The sequence below is a fragment of the Schistocerca gregaria genome, chromosome 1, assembly GCF_023897955.1.
Source record: "Schistocerca gregaria isolate iqSchGreg1 chromosome 1, iqSchGreg1.2, whole genome shotgun sequence".
NCBI classification, from domain to species: domain Eukaryota; kingdom Metazoa; phylum Arthropoda; class Insecta; order Orthoptera; family Acrididae; genus Schistocerca; species Schistocerca gregaria.
In genome coordinates, this window is record NC_064920.1 from 742,860,130 (window position 1) to 742,880,573 (window position 20,444).

Consider the following 20,444-nt stretch of genomic DNA (forward strand, 5'->3'; position numbering starts at 1 on the left):
GATGGTGATTGTGCACCTGCACAGTCGCAACAGTTGGCTGCTGGCCGTCTCTACAAGGACTACAGTGAGTCTGCACCTTCGATGGCCCGCCAATACCATTATTTCTACAGGGACTGCAGTGGGTCTGCACCTCTGGTGGCCCACCAATACCATAATCTCTACCAGGACTACAGTGGGTCTGCTCTGTGCTGACCTACCTAACAGTAGTCTTCAACTTCGACTGACTCTGCTGTGGGTTTGCTCTGTTGTGGCCCATTACCTGTCTGCATGTCAAGAGTCAGCACTGTCTTTCCGTTGGAAGGACAACACTACTTCTTCAAGACTGCATGGAAATCCACTACTTCCGTTTGCATTTTCTTTTACTACTCAGACTTTGAGAAAAACACTGCAATTTTACTTTGATGAATGATCAGGACTGTCTTTATGGACTGTGAGAAAATTTTAGCTTTTGACCAACATTGTATCGATAAGTGTGTGCATTTCATTTCTTTGTTATTGTAATTATGAAAATTTTTTTCAAATCTGTATTGGCCACTGCCCAAAACAATTTGTAAATTTTTTGTGGGGAGCATGGGGGCTATGTAAGTAGGCTGTTTAGGTTTTTTATTGGTAACGCCGCCACCACGCAGCGCTCTGTATGAAAATCACTGGCTGTGCCGTGTGCAGTCTGTGGCTGGTTTGCATTGTTGTCTGCCATTGTAGTGTTGGGCAGCGGCAGCTGGATGCTAACAGCGCGTAGCGTTGCGCAGTTGGAGGTGAGCCGCCAGCAGTGGTGGATGTGGGGAGAGATGGCGGAGTTTTGAAATTTGTAAGAATGGATGTCATGAACTGATATATATATTATGACTATTAAGGTAAATACATTGTTTGTTCTCTATTAAAATCTTTCATTTGCTAACTATGCCTATCAATAGTTAGTGCCTTCTGTAGTTTGAATCTTTTATTTAGCTGGCAGTAGTGGCGCTCGCTGTATTGCAGTAGTTTGAGTAACGAAGATTTTTGTGAGGTAAGTGATTTGTGAAACGTATAGGTTAATTTAGTCAGGGCCGTTCTTTTGTAGGGATTTTTGAAAGTCAGATTGCGTTGCGCTAAAAATTTTGTGTGTCAGTTTAAGTACAATCATGTATAATTTTTCTAAGGGGACGTTTCACTATAGCTTTCGCAAGAGTCAGGTGTTAACAACAGTGATTGACAGTGTGGCGTCAGGACGGGCATAGTATTTGTATTCATAGTATTTGTATTCAGTAACGCACACAGGCCACTGCTTAGTTGAATCTGTCCTCAAGCACGTCCAAGGAGGTGCTGTACAACTTTAGTTAAGTATCGTAGCGCACTAAAGTGTACATGTGTGTGTTTGGATAATGTGTTTGCACAGTCACAGTTCCTCCGTCCACCTCGGAGCACCGAAACCTAATACGTGCGCGAGCCGTTCTACCCAGATGACCCGTACACATTACTCTTGTCACAACTGTAACAAACGGTACCCCGACGAGGAATATTCTTGGAAGACTCGACAGACATCATGGCGCGGGCAGAGAACGCCGCCGCCAGAGAACAAATATCGAACTCCGCTGGGCAAGAGCGATGGGACACCGGCCGATATACACAAGACTGAATACGCAAGGGTTCGACACACGTGACGCTACTTAGACAGTCAAGTAGGGACAACTTACTCGCTCGACGCTCGTGACACAACAGTTGCCCCCTCGGCCAACCAAGCACGCTCCCTGTACAACCCTCGTACCTTCGTCTCCACTGTCTGCCGGTGCTGTGGAGAGTGGGACGTGATGCGTACCTTTTTTTATATAGTTCTACTTTCATGCCTTACACATGTTAACTAATGAAACCATATACATTTCTTACAGGACGTCAATTATTGAACTATATTAAAGTAGACGCGGATTAGTTACAAACTACGACGTGGACAGACTTTATTCAACATGTAAACGTCACTACAAATATTGGGATTTAGGTTATGACAAATTAGATACGGCTACCATCATTGGCGATGAAGTGGCACAGACGAATAGCGAAATTCTGCGTGACCCACTGAAGTGTCGGAACATCGATGCTGTCGATGACCTCCTGAATAGCTGTTTCCAGCTCAGCAGTTGTATTGGGGTTATTGCTGTACACCTTGTCTTTAATATAACTTCACAAAAAGGAGACGCATGTGTTCAGATCCGGAGAATATGGCGGCCAACCGAGGCCCATGACAGTGTCCTCTTGGAGCCACAGAGCCAGAATGCGGTCTCCAAAGTGTTCCTCCAGGACATCAAGCACTCTCCCTGTTTCGATGGGATCGAGCTCTGTCTTGCATGCACCACATCTTGCTGAAATCAGCGTCACTTTGGATAATGGGGATGAAATCATCTTCCAAAACCTTCACGTACCGTTTAGTAGTCAGTGTGCCATCAAAAAATATCGCACCGATTATTCCATGACTCGACATAGCACACCACACAGTCAGCCATTGAAGGTGAAGAGACTTATCGATCGCCGAATGCGGATTCTCAGTCCCCCAAATGTGCCAATTTTACTTATTGACGAATTCATCCAAATGAAAGTGGACTTCGTCAATAAACTAAACCATGCATGCGCACACTAATTTCCGTCAATGCCCCAGCCAACCGTGCAGTTTGAACGTCCTAACGTAAACCGTTCAGAAGTTATGGCGATTTCATTTCATATAGTTCAATAATTGTCACCTTGTACCTTAAACGTTAACAGGAGATGGCTTGCTGCATAACGACTGTTTATTTATGTTTCCCAAGCTGATGGTGTGTATTTGCAAGAAATGTTGGTCTCCCTGGGTATTCTATGTTTTTGCGCCAGAAAGTTCCACTGGCATTGCCGTGCCTTGCGTATAGAGAAGGTACTCTGTTGACAGACTGAAACGCCGGACAATGGTCGGGATGTAGGGTGTCTTTTTATGGTCTCACCTTAATCTTTATTTATGTTCCATTTGGATCTGATCGTAAATATGACCGATCGCGCTTTTGTAAGGAAGACGCCATTATTTACTTTGTCAAAATCCACGAAATATTTTGATGGAGGGAGGGTGGGGGGAGATTTTAACTGCGTCTTACGTCCTGTGGATCAGACTCCGAACTATAACTAGTGTCGTGAACTTAATGACATGGTGACGTCGTAGAGTCTACAGGATGCTTGGCTCTGCACATATCCACATAAATGCGTTTTACGTATTTTACAGCTACTGCTAGTAGTCGACGGGACCGTTTTTATTTATCTGGTTCCCTACGTGACCAACTCTTCTCAACTGATGTCAGCCCTGCCAGCCTCACTGACCACTGTGCTCTTTGAATGACAGTTCCCGAAGTGGATACATCGTTCTCCCCCTCCTTTGAAGCTAAATATTTTACATCTGGTGTATACATCTCTGGGTGATGTCATTGCTGCCGTGTGGGGGCACAATCATTTCCTAAGTGCGTTATCCCTCAGATACGGAGTAACTTGTCTTCGCACTGCACTCATGCGTTTTAGCGCTGGTAAAGCGGCTGAAATGAGGAAGACTCCGGAATTTATCATGTTGCTCTTCCTGATCTTTATGGTAGTGACCGAGACCTCCCTTGAAGAATTATTGAAGTTCATCACGTGAAGGCGAAACTCCTGCAGCTCAAAATACCCCAATTAGATGATCTTCGTTTGCGTTCCCAATGACGTTCGATTCTCCAGGAAGAGTTGGCGTCTCTGTATCATCTAATTCAGCTTCAAACACTATGTCAAAGGATGTGTCTCACTACTATTTGTTCTATAGATGGCTGTGAGTGGTCATCTCAACTTGATACAATGCTTGAACTTCCTCGGTATTTTTCCGATCTTTACAATGGAGTGGCATCAGACGGTATGCCGTCTGCTAACTTTACTTCCCTCCTTGATAGTGTTGTTACGCCAGCTCTTCATGAGGATTTTTTGGCAGCTTTTCAACATGATGAGGTATTTGACATCGTAGTTCGCTCTTCTTTCCGCATATCGTCGCTTTGGATGGGTTTCTCAAAGAATTTTATGTTCGGTTTTGGCCTCTGTTTCGATTACAAAATAATAGCGTGGACGGTCAATAGCCGCTTATCGGTTTTGCTTGCTGACATTGTCGCGCTTTATCAAACGTTTTCTCCACGGTCGTACTCTTCTGACTCCTGTTACTGAATGTCGTCATCTTATCTCGATTGTTTCCAATGTTGCTGTGTGGTGAGCTTTACTTTTTATTGATTTTAATCATGCATTTGACCGAGTTATTCATGATTTTCTGTTGCGGATGTCGACGGATGTTGGTTTTAATAATACTGCACGACGGATCTTCACCTATCTGCTTATTGGCATTCAGGCTTCTATTAACGTGAGTGGTCGTCTTACTCCCCCCATTGAAGTGTGTCGAAGTATCCTGCAGGGGAGTCCCCTTTCTATGTCTTATTTCACAATACATTTTTAAGGGTATTTGAAAATTGTTTTCCCAAGAAAATAGTTAAACATAATTCCAAGAAAACATATAAAAAACCTTGGCTAACTAAAGGAATAAGAATATCTTGCAACCGCAAAAGAGAACTGTATCTAACAGCAAGATGGAGTACTGACCCCGAAATTGTTCAATATTATAAAAACTATTGTGCGGTAAAAAGTCCAGAAGCATGTGTATCATGTCTGAGATCAGTAACTCTGATAATAAAATTAAAGCAATTTGGAATATTATTGAAAGGGAAACAGGGCAACCAAGAGCACAGGAAGACTTTAGTGCAATAAAATTGAATGACAAGTGCACTAACAAACAATCAGAAATTGAAAATATTTTGAATAATCATTTTTTAAATGTTGTGGAGAAAATAGGATCTAGATCTTCACTAGAAGAGGCAAGGCTATTAATAGAAGAGGCCATACCTGCACAGTTTGAAACAGCTGTAATTCCACCAACCTCTCCCTCTGAAATCAGTAAAATAATAAACTCACTGAAAAGTAAAAGCTCTTACGGAATTGATGGCATTTCCAGCAAAGTACTTAAAGCTTGTTCCCCACAGATAAGTAGAATTCTCAGCCACGTATGTAATAGCTCTTTGGAGCAGGGTGTTTTCCCTGATAGACTGAAATATGCCATTGTAAAACCATTGCATAAAAAGGGGGATATGTCGGATGTCAACAACTACCGCCCAATCTCTCTTCTGACAGCTCTATCAAAAATTTTTGAGAAAGTAATGTATTCAAGAGTAGCCTCCCATATTTGTAAAAATAAAGTACTAACAAAATGTCAGTTTGGTTTTCAGAAAGGCTTTTCAACAGAAAATGCTATATATGCTTTCACTGATCAAATATTAAATGCTCTGAATAACCGGACATCACCCATTGGTATTTTTTGTGATCTCTCAAAGGCCTTTGATTGTGTAAATCATGGAATTCTTTTAGATAAGCTAAATCATTATGGTTTGAGTGGGGCAGTGCACAAATGGTTTAATTCATACTTAACTGGAAGAATGCAGAAAGTTGAAATAAGTGGTTCGTGTAATGTTAAAACAGCTGATTCCTCAAACTGGGGTGCTATCAAGCACGGGGTCCCACAGGGTTCGGTCTTAGGTCCTTTACTGTTCTTGATATACATTAATGACTTACCATTCCACATTGATGAAGATGCAAAGTTAGTTCTTTTTGCTGATGATACAAGTATAGTAATAACATCCAAAAACCAAGAACTAAGTGATGTAATTGTAAATGATGTTTTTCACAAAATTGTTAAGTGGTTCTCAGCAAACGGACTCTCTTTAAATTTTGATAAAACACAGTATATACAGTTCCGTACAGTAAATGGCAAAACTCCAGTAATAAATATAGAATGTGAACAGAAGTCTGTAGCTAAGTTAGAATTTTCAAAATTTTTAGGTGTGTCCATTGATGAGAGGTTAAACTGGAAGCAACACATTGATGGTCTGCTGAAACGTCTGAGTTCAGCTACGTATGCTATTAGGGTTATTGCAAATTTTGGTGATAAGAATCTCAGTAAATTAGCTTACTATGCCTACTTTCATTCACTGCTTTCGTATGGCATCATATTCTGGGGTAATTCATCGTTGAGTAGAAAAGTATTCATTGCACAAAAACGTGTAATCAGAATAATTGCTGGAGCCCACCCACGGTCATCCTGCAGACATCTATTTAAGGATCTAGGGATCCTCACAGTAACCTCACAGTATATATATTCCCTTATGAAATTTGTTGATAATAATCCAACCCAATTCAAAAGTAATAGCAGTGTGCATACCTATAACACCAGGAGAAAGGATGATCTTCACTATGCAGGGTTAAATCTGACTTTGGCACAGAAAGGGGTAAATTATGCTGCCACAAAAGTCTTTGGGCACCTACCAAACAGCATCAAAAGCCTGACAGATAGCCAACTAACATTTAAAAATAAATTAAAAGAATTTCTAGATGACAACTCCTTCTACTCATTGGCTGAATTTTTAGATATAAAGTAAGTAAAAAAAAAAAAAAAAAAAAAAAAAAAACCCTTAATCATTAGTGTCATGCAATATTTTGTGTAATGTAATTTCTTGTACAGACATTTTTTATTAACCTGACACGTTCCACATCATTACGAAGTGTCGTATTCATGATCTATGGAACAAGTATTAATCTAATCTAATCTAATCTATGTTATTATTCGTGCTATTTCTGGAACCCTTGCTGCGGTCTGTAGCTGCTCAATTGGATAGCTGGTCGTTATTGGGAGAAAGGTTCATTGTTCGTGCACATGCCGATGACATTGTGGTACTTCTTCACACTCATGACGACGTACCGGTGCTCACGGTTGTTTTGGATGCATTTTGACGAATTCCCGGAGCACGATTAACAACCGGAAGTGTCTGTTACTAAGTTTGGGAGGATTTGACGAGGTTGAGATTCCATGGGCTGTGGCGGTCGTCAGCCATCGATCGTTGAGCGTTACAATTGATCGTTGTGCGATGCAGATGGCTGCGTGAAATTGGAAGTGCATTACTGACAGGATTCAAGGAGCTATCCTTGAACATGAGCATCTTTCCCGCGTTATTTCGTAAGATTCGGGCCTTGGAAACAAATGTGTTGAGCAACGCCTATTTGGTTGTCCAAATTTTTCGCCTTCCTGTTATGATGTCCCGAAAACTACAACGACTATCTGGCAAGATTATCTAGTGAAACTCTCTTTTCTGTTGCGCTATCAGATTATGGCGAGACCACTGCTAATGGGAGGTTTGGGCCTCCCTGATGTTTGGACCAAGGCTTCTCGTTTATTTCTCCGACGCACTGTTTTAAATTGTCTTTGTGTCCCCAAGTCACTTACAGATCGCCTTTTTGTCTGTCTCCGACCTGCGAGCTTAACCCCTCCAGCAGATGTTGGTAGAGTAAATAATTAATTAGGGCATATTCGTGAATATTTCCTTGATGTCAGTTATTTGGGGTTTGATATTCTTCCTCAGTTGTATCTCTCTGTCAAAATGCTGTTACGTCGCTGGATGTTTCCAAATCGCGCTTCCTCTGGTGATTCCATATCGTTAGAGACAAACTGGAAGATTGTTTGGTTCCATGTCAGCCTGCCTATTTTTCCGATGGAAATGACGTCCTCGTGGTACCAAGTCGTTCATAACCTTGTCCCCATCAATGTTCGGCTTGTTCGCATTGGCCATACTGAAACAGGTCGATGACATTATGTCATCGATTGGTCGTCTGTGGACAGAGACATTGGAGTTGGCTCCACCGACAATTGGTCTTACTTGCCAGGACGACGGAAACAGCAATTTCCAGCGAGATTCTCGTGCGTCCTGATTCGACCTTCTTTCCCAGGACGAACAACAATATGGTTATGTGGCTTGTCGAATATTAGCCTCATTACGTGGTGAGGATCAGGTACGACCTGGACCCTTATGCCTTCCCCCACTATATGGTTACTGCCCATTGGACATGACAAATGATGCCGTGATATCGTGAGCTTTTTGCGAATATGCTGTACCTGGCATTCAATCGTGAAGGAGTTGGATAAAGTGTGGAATTCCTTTTCGGTTTGAATGTTTGATTCTTGTTACCTTGCCTATGGTAAACTGGACCAAGAAAAGGATGTTAGATATTGCATTAACTGGTCCTCTTGGTACTTTCGTCAAGGTCCCTTTCCAGGTGTATTGTTAGAGAGTTTATTTCATTTGTGTGGCACTGTTTATCTTGTTTCTTTTGTTTCATTAATTTAAAAAAATAAACAAAAATTGTTGTAGGCCATAACAGGAAGTGACTATGTTTTCTTTTTTCAATGGCGGAGACCATGTAGGATTCAGTCCGATTTTGTTTGCCGGCCATTGTGGTCGAACGGCTCTAGGCTCTTCAGTCTGGAACGGCGCTGCTGCTACAGTCGCTGGATCGAATCCTGCCTCGGGCATGGATGTGTGTGATGTCCTTAGGTTAGTTAGGTTTAAGTAGTTCTAAGTCTAGGAGACTGATGACCTCGGATGTTAAGTCCCATAGTGCTCAGAGCCATTTGAACCATTTTGAACCGATTTTGTTTCTTTCCCTTTTGAGTACCAAGTTGTTAGGTTTGAATACAAAAAAATAAATGAACATAAAATACAAGAAAAAAGGGCAGTACCATGTGTAGGACCAGCAAAGTGACAGGCTTGGGGGAGGCATCGTGGCCAGGCCTCGGGATTCGACCCCTGCCCACCTTGTCTCCACCCAGCCTGAAACTTACTGCGTCCGTCCTTTCCTGGCCCTTTTTAAATAATAAAAAAAGAGTGGGTCAAAGCAACTGCTCGCGTCAAGCGGAAGATCCGGGTTCGAGTCCCGGCCCGGCAGAAATTTTCATTGTCACCAGTGCTTAGTGCAGCCGAAGTTTTGCCACATTTACAAATGCGAATATGGGTCTCGCATTTCACTGTATGCTATAGTGTTAATAACTGGTAGAGGTGTGCGTTGGTCGGGGGTCGTCCGCTGTGGAGACTGTGAGGAAGACATTTTTACCAATTTTAATAAATTATTGTCTCTTATTGATGTACTGACGATAGTTAGGAAGTGCTGTAGTCAGTAGCCGGCTATGAGACGGAGATCATTTCCCACGCTGGCTAGGTAGGTGACGAAGCGACCATATGTCGCGCGTAGTGGGGTGGGGCTCGGCTCTGGACCGTAGTACAAGCGTTAGCCTGGGAAATATACATGACAGGAAGTACCGCCATCTTGGCGCCAAAGTCACCGATTTTGTTTATTTATATTTAATAATTAGGCTTTTATGACAACATGAATACTAGGTGGGGCCTCTGGATGTTTAAAACTATTTACCATAATTTTGCCTCGTTAAAATTCACACCCGTTCATTAACGAATACATATCTTAGTAAGTACGAACTTGATCGGAAATCCACAAACTATGACGAAACTAGTAAGAGATACGGACTGCGCGCCAAAGTCGGTAGTCGGCGTTAAGAGCTCTTCCTGTCTTGTTCGATGGTAGCCGTGCTCTCGGTTACGAGTAGTTTGTGACATGAGTGTTTCATTATTGATCTAAAAGGAATAAAATGATATTACGGCATTCTGAATGTTAATTTCGAGTAAATACACTCCTGGAAATTGAAATAAGAACACCGTGAATTCATTGTCCCAGGAAGGGGAAACTTTATTGACACATTCCTGGGGTCAGATACATCACATAATCAGACTGACAGAACCACAGGCAAATAGACACAGGCAACAGAGCATGCACAATGTCGGCACTAGTACAGTGTATATCCACCTTTCGCACCAATGCAGGCTGCTATTCTCCCATGGAGACGATCGTAGAGATGCTGGATGTAGCCCTGTGGAACGGCTTGCCATGCCATTTCCACCTGGCGCCTAAGTTGGACCAGCGTTCGTGCTGGACGTGCAGACCGCGTGAGACGACGCTTCATCCAGTCCCAAACATGCTCAATGGGGGACAGATCCGGAAATCTTGCTGGCCAGGGTAGTTGGCTTACACCTTCTAGAGCACGTTGGGTGGCACGGGATACATGCGGACGTGCATTGTCCTGTTGGAACAGCAAGTTCCCTTGCCGGTCTAGGAATGGTAGAACGATGGGTTCGATGACGGTTTGGATGTACCGTGCACTATTCAGTGTCCCCTCGACGATCACCAGAGGTGTACGGCCAGTGTAGGAGATCGCTCCCCACACCATGATGCCGGGTGTTGGCCCTGTGTGCCTCGGTCGTATGCAGTCCTGATTGTGGCGCTCACCTGCACGGCGCCAAACACGCATACGACCATCATTGGCACCAAGGCAGAAGCGACTCTCATCGCTGAAGACGACACGTCTCCATTCGTCCCTCCATTCACGCCTGTCGCGACACCACTGGAGGCGGGCTGCACGATGTTGGGGCGTGAGCGGAAGACGGCCTAACGGTGTGCGGGACCGTAGCCCAGCTTCATGGAGACGGTTGCGAATGGTCCTCGCCGATACCCCAGGAGCAACAGTGTCCCTAATTTGCTGGGAAGTGGCGGTGCGGTCCCCTACGGCACTGCGTAGGATCCTACGGCCTTGGCGTGCATCCGTGCGTCGCTGCGGTCCGGTCCCAGGTCGACGGGCACGTGCACCTACCTCCGACCACTGGCGACAACATCGATGTACTGTGGAGACCTCACGCCCCACGTGTTGAGCAATTCGGCGGTACGTCCACCCGGCCTCCCGCATGCCCACTATACGCCCTCGCTCAAAGTCCGTCAACTGCACATACGGTTCACGTCCACGCTGTCGCGGCATGCTACCAGTGTTAAAGACTGCGATGGAGCTCCGTATGCCACGGCAAACTGGCTGACACTGACAGCGGCGGTGCACAAATGCTGCGCAGCTAGCGCCATTCGACGGCCAACACCGCAGTTCCTGGTGTGTCCGCTGTGCCGTGCGTGTGATCATTGCTTGTACAGCCCTCTCGCAGTGTCCGGAGCAAGTATGGTGGGTCTGACACACCGGTGTCAATGTGTTCTTTTTTCCATTTCCAGGAGTGTAGATACCCCAAAGTTGATCGACAGCAATTTCAGATAATTAGCTTCCTCCGACAAAGACATCCAATGCGCCAATGAAGAATCTGCACGGGATGACGTTTACGAGAGCTGCACCGCGCACAGGTAGGAGGAAATCCGGCGACACGATCCACCAAGGCGGATCAAGGAAGGTCTGACTTTCACTCGCAAATTCCGGGTGGAAATGCTGACCAGTCATACTGTACGTCACATATACCACCTTCTACGGACTCGCGACTAAGCTGAGTAATAACAGTATCAGTTTAGAAGCGAGGGGATCTTGCAAGTTCGGCCGTCGATTGCAAGCCTTTTTATTCGACGCCACTTTGGCGCCTTGCGCGTCGATGATGAAATGACAAAGACAATACACACACCAAGACCGCAACAGAGGAAATTCTCGACGTGTTCGAGAATCGAACCCGCTGTCCCGTTATCGAGAGTCAGCTACGTTAACCACAAGACCACAAGCTGCTGACATAATTTCAAATAGCTACTTCAAAAACATTTCTGTTATTCGGACCTTGAACCACTCGGACTGAGACTATACCGAATTTGACCAAATTTGTGAGGTTTTGTTGTGTTTACTTGTCTATTCTACGCAATAGTTGTTCCTTGCTACATGACGGAGGTAATGTAAGTCATATGCGACGGATAATTTTAGTGTGTTGAATAGCGCTTATTGCGTTGGCCAAGTAGTAGTCTAAAACCAAAGCGTAAAGAATCTGTTAGTGATTAAATTAGTGAAATAACATTTTCTTACACGTTACCTCGACACAGTATATGAAGAAAAGTAATTTGTTTAAAAATAAGAATGCATATTGCTCAGCAGGTACCCCGCGCGAACTTCAACCGCCCCTGAGCTCGAGGTACGTAGAAATTTGGCACCAAGGCTGCGCAAAAAGGGCTGAATATTATGGTTCTGTTCACTCAGTACTAAACCTTTTGATAATGATGCTACTTCCACTTCCATTTGCCATTGTTTCCTCAATTCTTACAAGGTGGACTCGCAGATTGTACGCAAAGTACGTACATTCTAGCAGCGAGATTTCAAACAGCAGGCGAGTGTTATAGACAAGCAACGGAAATTCTGAGCGGGTATGTCAGAGCCACGAACGACTTTTCAGACAGAACTGGGAGGGAAAAAAGCATTGTTTTCGCGAGTTGTGGCGGCGCCCGTATGCTTGTGGCACTTTCCTAATTAAGGCACATGAGCGTACGTGACGAGAGCCGGAATTCAAGGGCAGCGCTGCCAGGAAACAACGCGAAACAGGCCGAATTGTGCGCCGGCATCGTAACGCACGTCTAATGCGGCAGTCCGCTCATGCAGCCCGAATCCCGTGCGGTTAATTAAAAAAAAAAAAAAAAAGAAGGTAGAGTCAAGCACGGCGCAGGGGCTCTGCCCGCTTCTCTTCCCGCGTCGCTGCCACCTGTGCAGTGCGCGTCGAAACTTGCCGCCAAATTTCCGCAACACGCGCTCAGATCTGACTTGCAGTTCGTAACACACTGCCGCACTACCACCTGGGAAACTGAAATGTATCTCTCTTGCATAGGTGGAGTGCCGGCTAAACGGAAAGCAAAAGGTCGCGAACTGCACCACAGGCATAAGGCTAAACTAACTCACAGCTGGCGCGTATCCTAGTTTCACCCAGGGTAGTCCTGCCGTTGTTTAAATTGCCAACCCCGGACAAAGACTTCGAAGGTCCCGGACATCAGGATCAAATCGGATTATTTTCACGGTCACATACAGTCTGTCGACGGTAGGGTGGCCACGTTCTTCTGCTTGGGCACCACAGTCTCAATCAATTTGAAGAACGACATTTTTCCAGCAGACTGTGTACAATTATTTTTATTACTCACACCAGCGGTACCGTGCATTGCCCATTCTCAAGTATTCTGAAAACAGAGCAACGCACCGAAGAAAAAAATAACAACTAAACACAAGTCATGTAATTAATTGGACGTACCATTACACAAAGATGATATTTACCTCTAGTAACAGATATGGCTACATCTACTGTTACTACTTTCTCAATTGTTCTGATTGGACACAGTTATTTATGAGACCAAAGAAGTTCGTTTTGCCCACAATTGTATGCTTCTGTCGTTTCTCCATGCTTGTCACATGCTGTATTTGAACACTCTTTCTTTAATGTTATGTCATCCCCCCCTCCAACTATCCCCTTCCCACCCGCACCCCCATATATACAGGGTGTGGGCTGTCAGCGGATACAATGTGCCGCTCTTGAGCTACATGGGAGGGAAAAAAAACATCATATAAAAACTGGACATGGTGTCTGAGAAAAATTAACGTTTTGTACAATGAAAAGACAGATCGTCAGCTGCATTAGTTAAAATATAAAGCTGCATCAGTTAAAATATAAAACTTTGATTCGGTGATTAATTAAAATATAGATACAGATGAATGGAAAATGAGTGTCGCACACAAAGACATTAAAACAGATAGCTGCATAAAGTAAAATGGAAAGGCCAATGTGTCACTTACTAAAAGCAATACAGGAATGAGTGAAGAGATGATTGGAAACAGACTTCCAGAAAGAAGGGTATCTGGGGAACGTAGCATTTAAAGGTAGTGCGTAGGAGGAGGGTTGTAGGTGGATGTTTGGAGAAGAAACGGAGGGAAGAATGGAGAAGTGTACGGTTCTGAACCGAGGCTTAGGAAGTGAGCGGAACGGGACTTAAGGGGACTCGAGCCCTGACGAGCTGTGGGTGGTAGGGATCTCCAAGATCTGGTAGGACGGGTATATACAAAGGTGGTTTGAAAAGTTCTCGGGACGGAATAGGGGAAACAGTACTTACATCACTGATTTTTTTTTTAAATTTATCAATGTAATCTCCTTGTAGGTTAATGCATTTGGTACAACGATGAGTTTCGTCCAGGCATGCAAAATCTGCGGCTATCAATTCTTCGTTTGAAGTGAATCTTCGTACACAAAGAAAAATTTTCAGTTTTGAGAAAAGATGGAAGACTGCCGGAGCCATGTCAGGTGAATAAGGCGGTGTGGCAACAATTCGTGCCTTAGTTCATGTAATTTTGCCATGGCGACGGCATGCGTTTTTGATCCAGCGTCAAGAGTCGCGGCACTCATCTTGCAGATAATTTTGTCATTTCTAATTTTTCAGTTAAAATGTGATACACCCTTTCAGATGACCTCTGGCAAGCGTGAGCAATTTCACGCACTTTCAGTCGACCGTCCTCCATGATAATTTTGTGCACTTTTGCAATGATTTCTGGAGTAGAGACACATCTTGGCCGACCACTGCGCGGATCATCCATCATCTAAGCTCTCCCGACAAAATGTCGTTCTGAATGGAGAGAAGTCTTCCGAAGTAAGAGTGATTTCAGGTGTGCCGCACGGGACTTTCCTAGGACCATTGCTATTCACAATATACATAAATGACCTGGTGGATGACCTCTGAAGTTCACTGAGGCTTTTTGCGGATGATGCTGTCGTATATCGAGTGGCTGTAACAATGGAAAATTGTAATGAAATGCAGGAGGGTCTGCAGCGAATTGATGCATGGTGCAGGGAATGGCAATTGAATCACAATGTAGGCAAGTGTAATGTGCTGCGAATACATAGAAAGAAAGATCCCTTATCATTTAGCTACAAAATAGCAGGTCAGCAACTGGAAGCAGTTAATTCCATAAATTATCTGGGAGTACGCATTAGGAGTGATTTAAAATGGAATGATCATATAGAGTTGATCGACGGTAAAGCAGATGAGAGACTGAGATTCATTGGAAGAATCCTAAGGAAATGCAATCCAAAAATAAAGCAAGTAGGTTACAGTACGCTTGTTCGCCCACTGCTTGAATACTGCTCAGCAGTGTGGGATTCGCACCAGATAGGATTGATAGAAGAGATAGAGAGGATCCAACGGAGAGCAGCGCGCTTCATTACAGGATCATTTAGTAATCGCGAAAGCGTTACGGAGATGATAGATAAACTCCAGTGGAAGACTCTGCAGGAGAGACGCTCAGTAGCTCGCTACGGGCTTTTGTTCAAGTTTCGAGAACATACCTTCACCGAGGAGTCAAGCAGTACATTGCTCCTCATCTCGCGAAGAGACCATGAGGATAAAACCAGAGAGATTAGGGACCACACAGAGGCATACCGACAATCCTTCTTTCCACGAACAATACGAGACTGGAATAGAAGGGAGAACCGATAGAGGTACTCAGGGTAACCTCCGCCACACACCGTCAGGTGGATTGCGGAGTATGGATGTAGATGTAGAAATTTAAATTCATTTGTCCACTTGGCAACAGTTTAATATAAAGGAGCAGAGTCCCCCAGTGTATTCTGAAAGTCGGAATGAATGTCCTTTCCTTTCATACCCTTCTTTACGAAGTACTTAATGACTGCTCGATCTCGAAGTTTTCCATCTTCGCAAATGACTACGCGGGAACAACAGAACCAGGTCACCGCCACAGCTCTCTTCCAAGAGCACTGGCGTGACATGTGTTTATAGGCAACAATCTAATGAATATCACGTGAACAACTCGTTGCGCTAGCGCTGACTTCTGATAGCGATTCCTAGAACGTTTCAAATCACCCTCGTATCTGCGTGGATTTCAAGATAGGGTAAGGGAAGGCGATTATGTGGCAACCCTGCGCTTGTTTTACACAGCTACTGCGTGCCGCCTACTCAGCTCGCTCATGTTCAGCAATGGAGATCTCGCTGCTACCTCCACATCTACATCTACGTATACACTCCTCAAACCATAGTATGGTGTGTGGAGGAGAGTACATTGTACCACTATAGTCGATTTCTCTCCTGTACCACTCGCAAACAAAGCGAGGGAAAAATGGCAATCTATATACCTTCGTTGGCGACAGTAGAATCGTTCCGCAGTCAGGTTCATTCCTAATCTCTTCTACATGTACATCTACATATATACTCCGCTAGCCACCAAGCGATGTGTGGCGGAGGGCACAATTCGCGCCAAAGTCATATATCCCCCCCCCCTCCCCCCCCTCTGTTCCACTCAAGGATTGCACCAGGGAAAAACGACTGTCTGAACGCCTCAGTACGAGCTCTTATTTCCCTTATGTTTGAAATTACGCGATTTGGAAGTTGGTGGTAATAATATATGCTATACATCCTCGGTGAAGATTGGATTTCGGAATTTAGGCAGCCCCTTCTGTTCAGCGCGTCGTCTATCTGCAAGTCGTCTATCAAACTTTCTATTTGATCTGTACCGCTCTCGCGATGGGTAATGTACCAGTCACGAATCTTGCCGCTCTTCTTTGGTCGTTCTCCTTACCCAACCGGTAAGGGTTCCATACAGACGAACAATACTCTAATACCGGACGAACTAACGTATTGTAAGCTATTTCCTTTGCTGAAGGACTGCATCGCTTCAGGATTCTACCAAGAAACCGCAACGTAGAGTTCGCCTTACCCGTTACTTGTGTAATCTGATCATTCCATTTGAGATCATTTCGAATAGTCACACCTAGATACTTGACTGATTCCAAAGACTGAGCATTTATTTTGTACTCATACATTAATCGGGATGTTCGCCATGTCATACGCAGTAGGTTACACTTACTAATATTGCTTACTAATATTGAGAGATAACTGCCAGTCATTACACCACGCATTTATTTTCTGCAAATCCTCATTGATTTGTTCACAACTTTCGTGTGATACTATTTTCCTGTAGATTAAAGCATAATCGGCAAACAGTCTAAGACCGCTGTCAATATCATCAACTAGATCGTTTATGTAAATCGTAAAAAGCAGAGGACCTATTACGCTGCCCTGCGGCACATCTGAAGTTACTCTTGTATCTGTTGAAGTTATCCCGTTCAGGACGACATACTGCTCCCTGTCTGTTAGAAAACTTTCTATCCAACCGCATATGTCACTGGATAGACCGTAAGCGCGCACTTTTTGTGACAATGGCGTTTCGTGAAATCCAGGGATTCCGATTGCATTTCTTCACGAAGCATTTCCATAATGCTTACGTGTGTATCGCTCCAAAAACCGTTAACAAATCTAACAGCTCACCTTTGAATTCCTTCGATGTGTTTTTCAATACGACCTGGTAGCGACCCTGCCGGCCGCGGTTGTCTCGCGGTTCTAGGCGCGCAGTCCGGAACCGTGCGACTGCTACGGTCGCAGGTTCGAATCCTGCCTCGGGCATGGATGTGTGTGATGTCCTTAGGTTAGTTAGGTTTAAGTAGTTCTAAGTTCTAGGGGACAAATGACCACAGCATTTGAGTCCCATAGTGCTCAGAGCCATTTTTTGGTAGCGACCCCAAACATTTAAACAGTACGCAAGACTGGGTCACCCAACTGTTCTATTCGCAGTCTCCTTTATAGATGAGCCACACTTTCCTAAAACTCTCCCAATAAACCAAAGTCGAGCATTCGCCTTTCCTACTAACGTATTTATTACACGTGCAAACAAAGTTGACACTCGGCGCGGTGGCTGATGGGAGCGACCGTAAAGGCATTTCCCATTTACAGTCGCTCCCATCAGCAACCGCGCCGATTGTCAACTTTGTTTGCGCGAAGCATATGTGCTCGTTCCATTTCATACTGCTTTGCAGCATTACGCTCAGATATTTAAAAGACGTGACTGTGCCAAACAGGACACTGCGAAATTGTTTTTCCTACTGATCTGCATTAACTCACATTTTTCTACGTTTTGAGGAAGCTGGCATTCACCACACCAGCTAGAAACTTTGTCTACGTCATCTTGTATCCTCCTATAGCCACGCAACGACACCACTTTACTGTGCACCACAATGTCATCAGCAAACAGCAACAGGTTGTTTCTCATCCTCTCTGCCGGCCGGAGTGGCCGTGCGGTTCTAGGCGCTACAGTCTGGAGCCGAGCGACCGCTACGGTCGCAGGTTCGAATCCTGCCTCGGGCATGGATGTGTGTGATGTCCTTAAGTTGTTGGTTTAATTAGTTCTAAGTTCTAGGCTACTGATGACCTCAGAAGTTAAGTCGCATAGATCTCAGAGCCATTTGAACCATTTGTTATGTGTATCTGTTGTGTTCATTAACCGTATGGAAAAAATACTTATGCGCCAACCCAGTATCTTATCTTGAAATAAGTGCAGCTAATTTTGGTACCACATATAGCAGAGATACTGAAAAAGAGGAGATAGTTAACAAAACATCTGCTTTCAAGCTCCAGGTGAAAGAGCAAATGAAGTGCACTGACATGTCTTCCCACATGGATATTATGAAGGTTTTCGTTTTCAATGTGCGGGTTAAAAGATGCTTATCCACACATCGAAAGAGCTCTGAGGATATTTAAGACAATGACAGTGACCTCAGCATATTGTGAACGAAGTTACAGCGAATTAAAGCTGGTAAAAAGCTACTTGAGAACGAATACAAAAAAAGTTGTCAGCTCTATTGATTTTGTAGCTATTTTGTTGGTAGAATACCACACAACTCTTAAACTTGACTTCAGTATCGTAATTAATGAGTTTGATTTGCTCAAACCAAGGAAATACGAAGTAAAATTATAATAAAAACACAATTCCTAGAAACTGATATTTTTTCACCTCTCAATTATATATTAGTAATTCCTAATTTCCGCATTATTAACAATTTGTAACGAACAAATAAAATATGTTCTTTATAATACATCACACTAAAACCGATATACAGGGTGGTCCATTGATAGTGACTGGGCCAAACATCTCACGAAATAAGTATGAAACGAGAAAACTACAAAGAACGAAACTCGTCTAGCTTGAAGGGGGAAATCAGATGGCGCTATGGTTGGCCCGCTAGGTAACGCTGCCATAGGTTAAACGAATATCAACTACGTTTTTTTCTTAAATAAGAACCCCCATTTTTATTACATATTCGTGTAGTACGTAAAGAAATATGAATGTTTTAGTTGGACCACTTTTTTCGCTTTGTGGTAGATGGCGCTGTAATAGTCACAAACGTGTAAGTACGTGGTACCACGTAACATTCCGCCAGTGCGGACGGTATTTGCTTTCGTGATACATTACCAGTGTTAAAATGGACCGTTTACCAATTGCGGAAAAGGTCGATATCGTGTTGTCCGGACCGTTCGCCGGGTAGTTACGTTATTTAAGGAAACAGGAAGTGTTCAGCCACATGTGAAACGTCAGCCACGACCTGCAACAAATGATGATGCCCAAGTAGGTGTTTTAGCTGCTGTCGCGGCTAATCCGAACATGAGTAGCAGACAAACAGCGCGAGAACCGGGAATCCCAAAAACATCGGTGTTGGGAATGCTACATCAACATCGATTGCATCCGGACCATATTTCTATGCACCAGGAATTGCATGGCGACGACTTTGAATGTCGCGCACAGTTCTGCCACCGGGCACATGAGAAATTACGGGTCGATGACAGACTTTTTGCACGCGTTCTATTTAGCGACGAAGCTGCATTCACCAACAGCGGTAACGTAAACCGGCATAATATGCAATATTGGGCAACGGAAAATCCACGATGGCTGCGACAAATGGAACATCAGACACCGTGGGGGGGTTAATGTATGGAGCGGCATTATGGAAGGAAGGATAATTGGTTCTCATTTCATCAATGGCAGTGTAAATGGTGCAATGTATGCTGATTTCGTACGTAATGTACTACCGATGTTACTAAAAGATGTTTCACTGCATGACAGAATGGCGATGTACTTCCAACATGATGGATGTCCGGCACATAGCTCGCGTGCGGTTGAAGCGGTATTGAATAGCATATTTCATGACAGGTGGATTGGTCGTCGAAGCATCATACTATGGCCCGCACGTTCACCGGATCTGACGTCCCCGGATTTCTTTCTGTGGGGAAAATTGAAGGGTATTTGCTATCGTGCTCCACCGACAACACCTGACAACAAGCGTCAGCGCATTGTCAATGCATGTGCGAACATTACGGAAGGCGAACTACTCGCTGTTGAGAGGAATGTCGTTACACGTATTGCCAAATGCATTGAGGTTGACGGACATCATTTTGAGCACGTATTGCATTGTGGTATTTACAGGTAATCACACTGTAACAGCATACGTTCTCAGAAATGATAAGTTCACAAAGGAATATGTATCACATTGCAACAACTGAAATAAAATGTTCAAACGTACCTACGTTCTGTATTTTAATTTAAAAAACCTACCTGTTACCAACTGTTCGTCTAAAATTGTGAGCCATATGTTTGTGACTATTACAGCGTCTTTTATCAGAAAGCGAAAAAAGTGCTCCAATTAAAAATTCATATTTCTTTACGTACTACACGAATATGTAATAAAAAATGGGGGTTCCTATTTAAAAAACGCAGTTGATATCCGTTTGACCTATGGCAGTGCCATCTAGCGGGCCAACCATAGCGCCACCTGGTTTCCCCCTTCAAGCTGGACAAGTTTCGTTCTTTGTAGTTTTTTCGTTTGACGCTTACT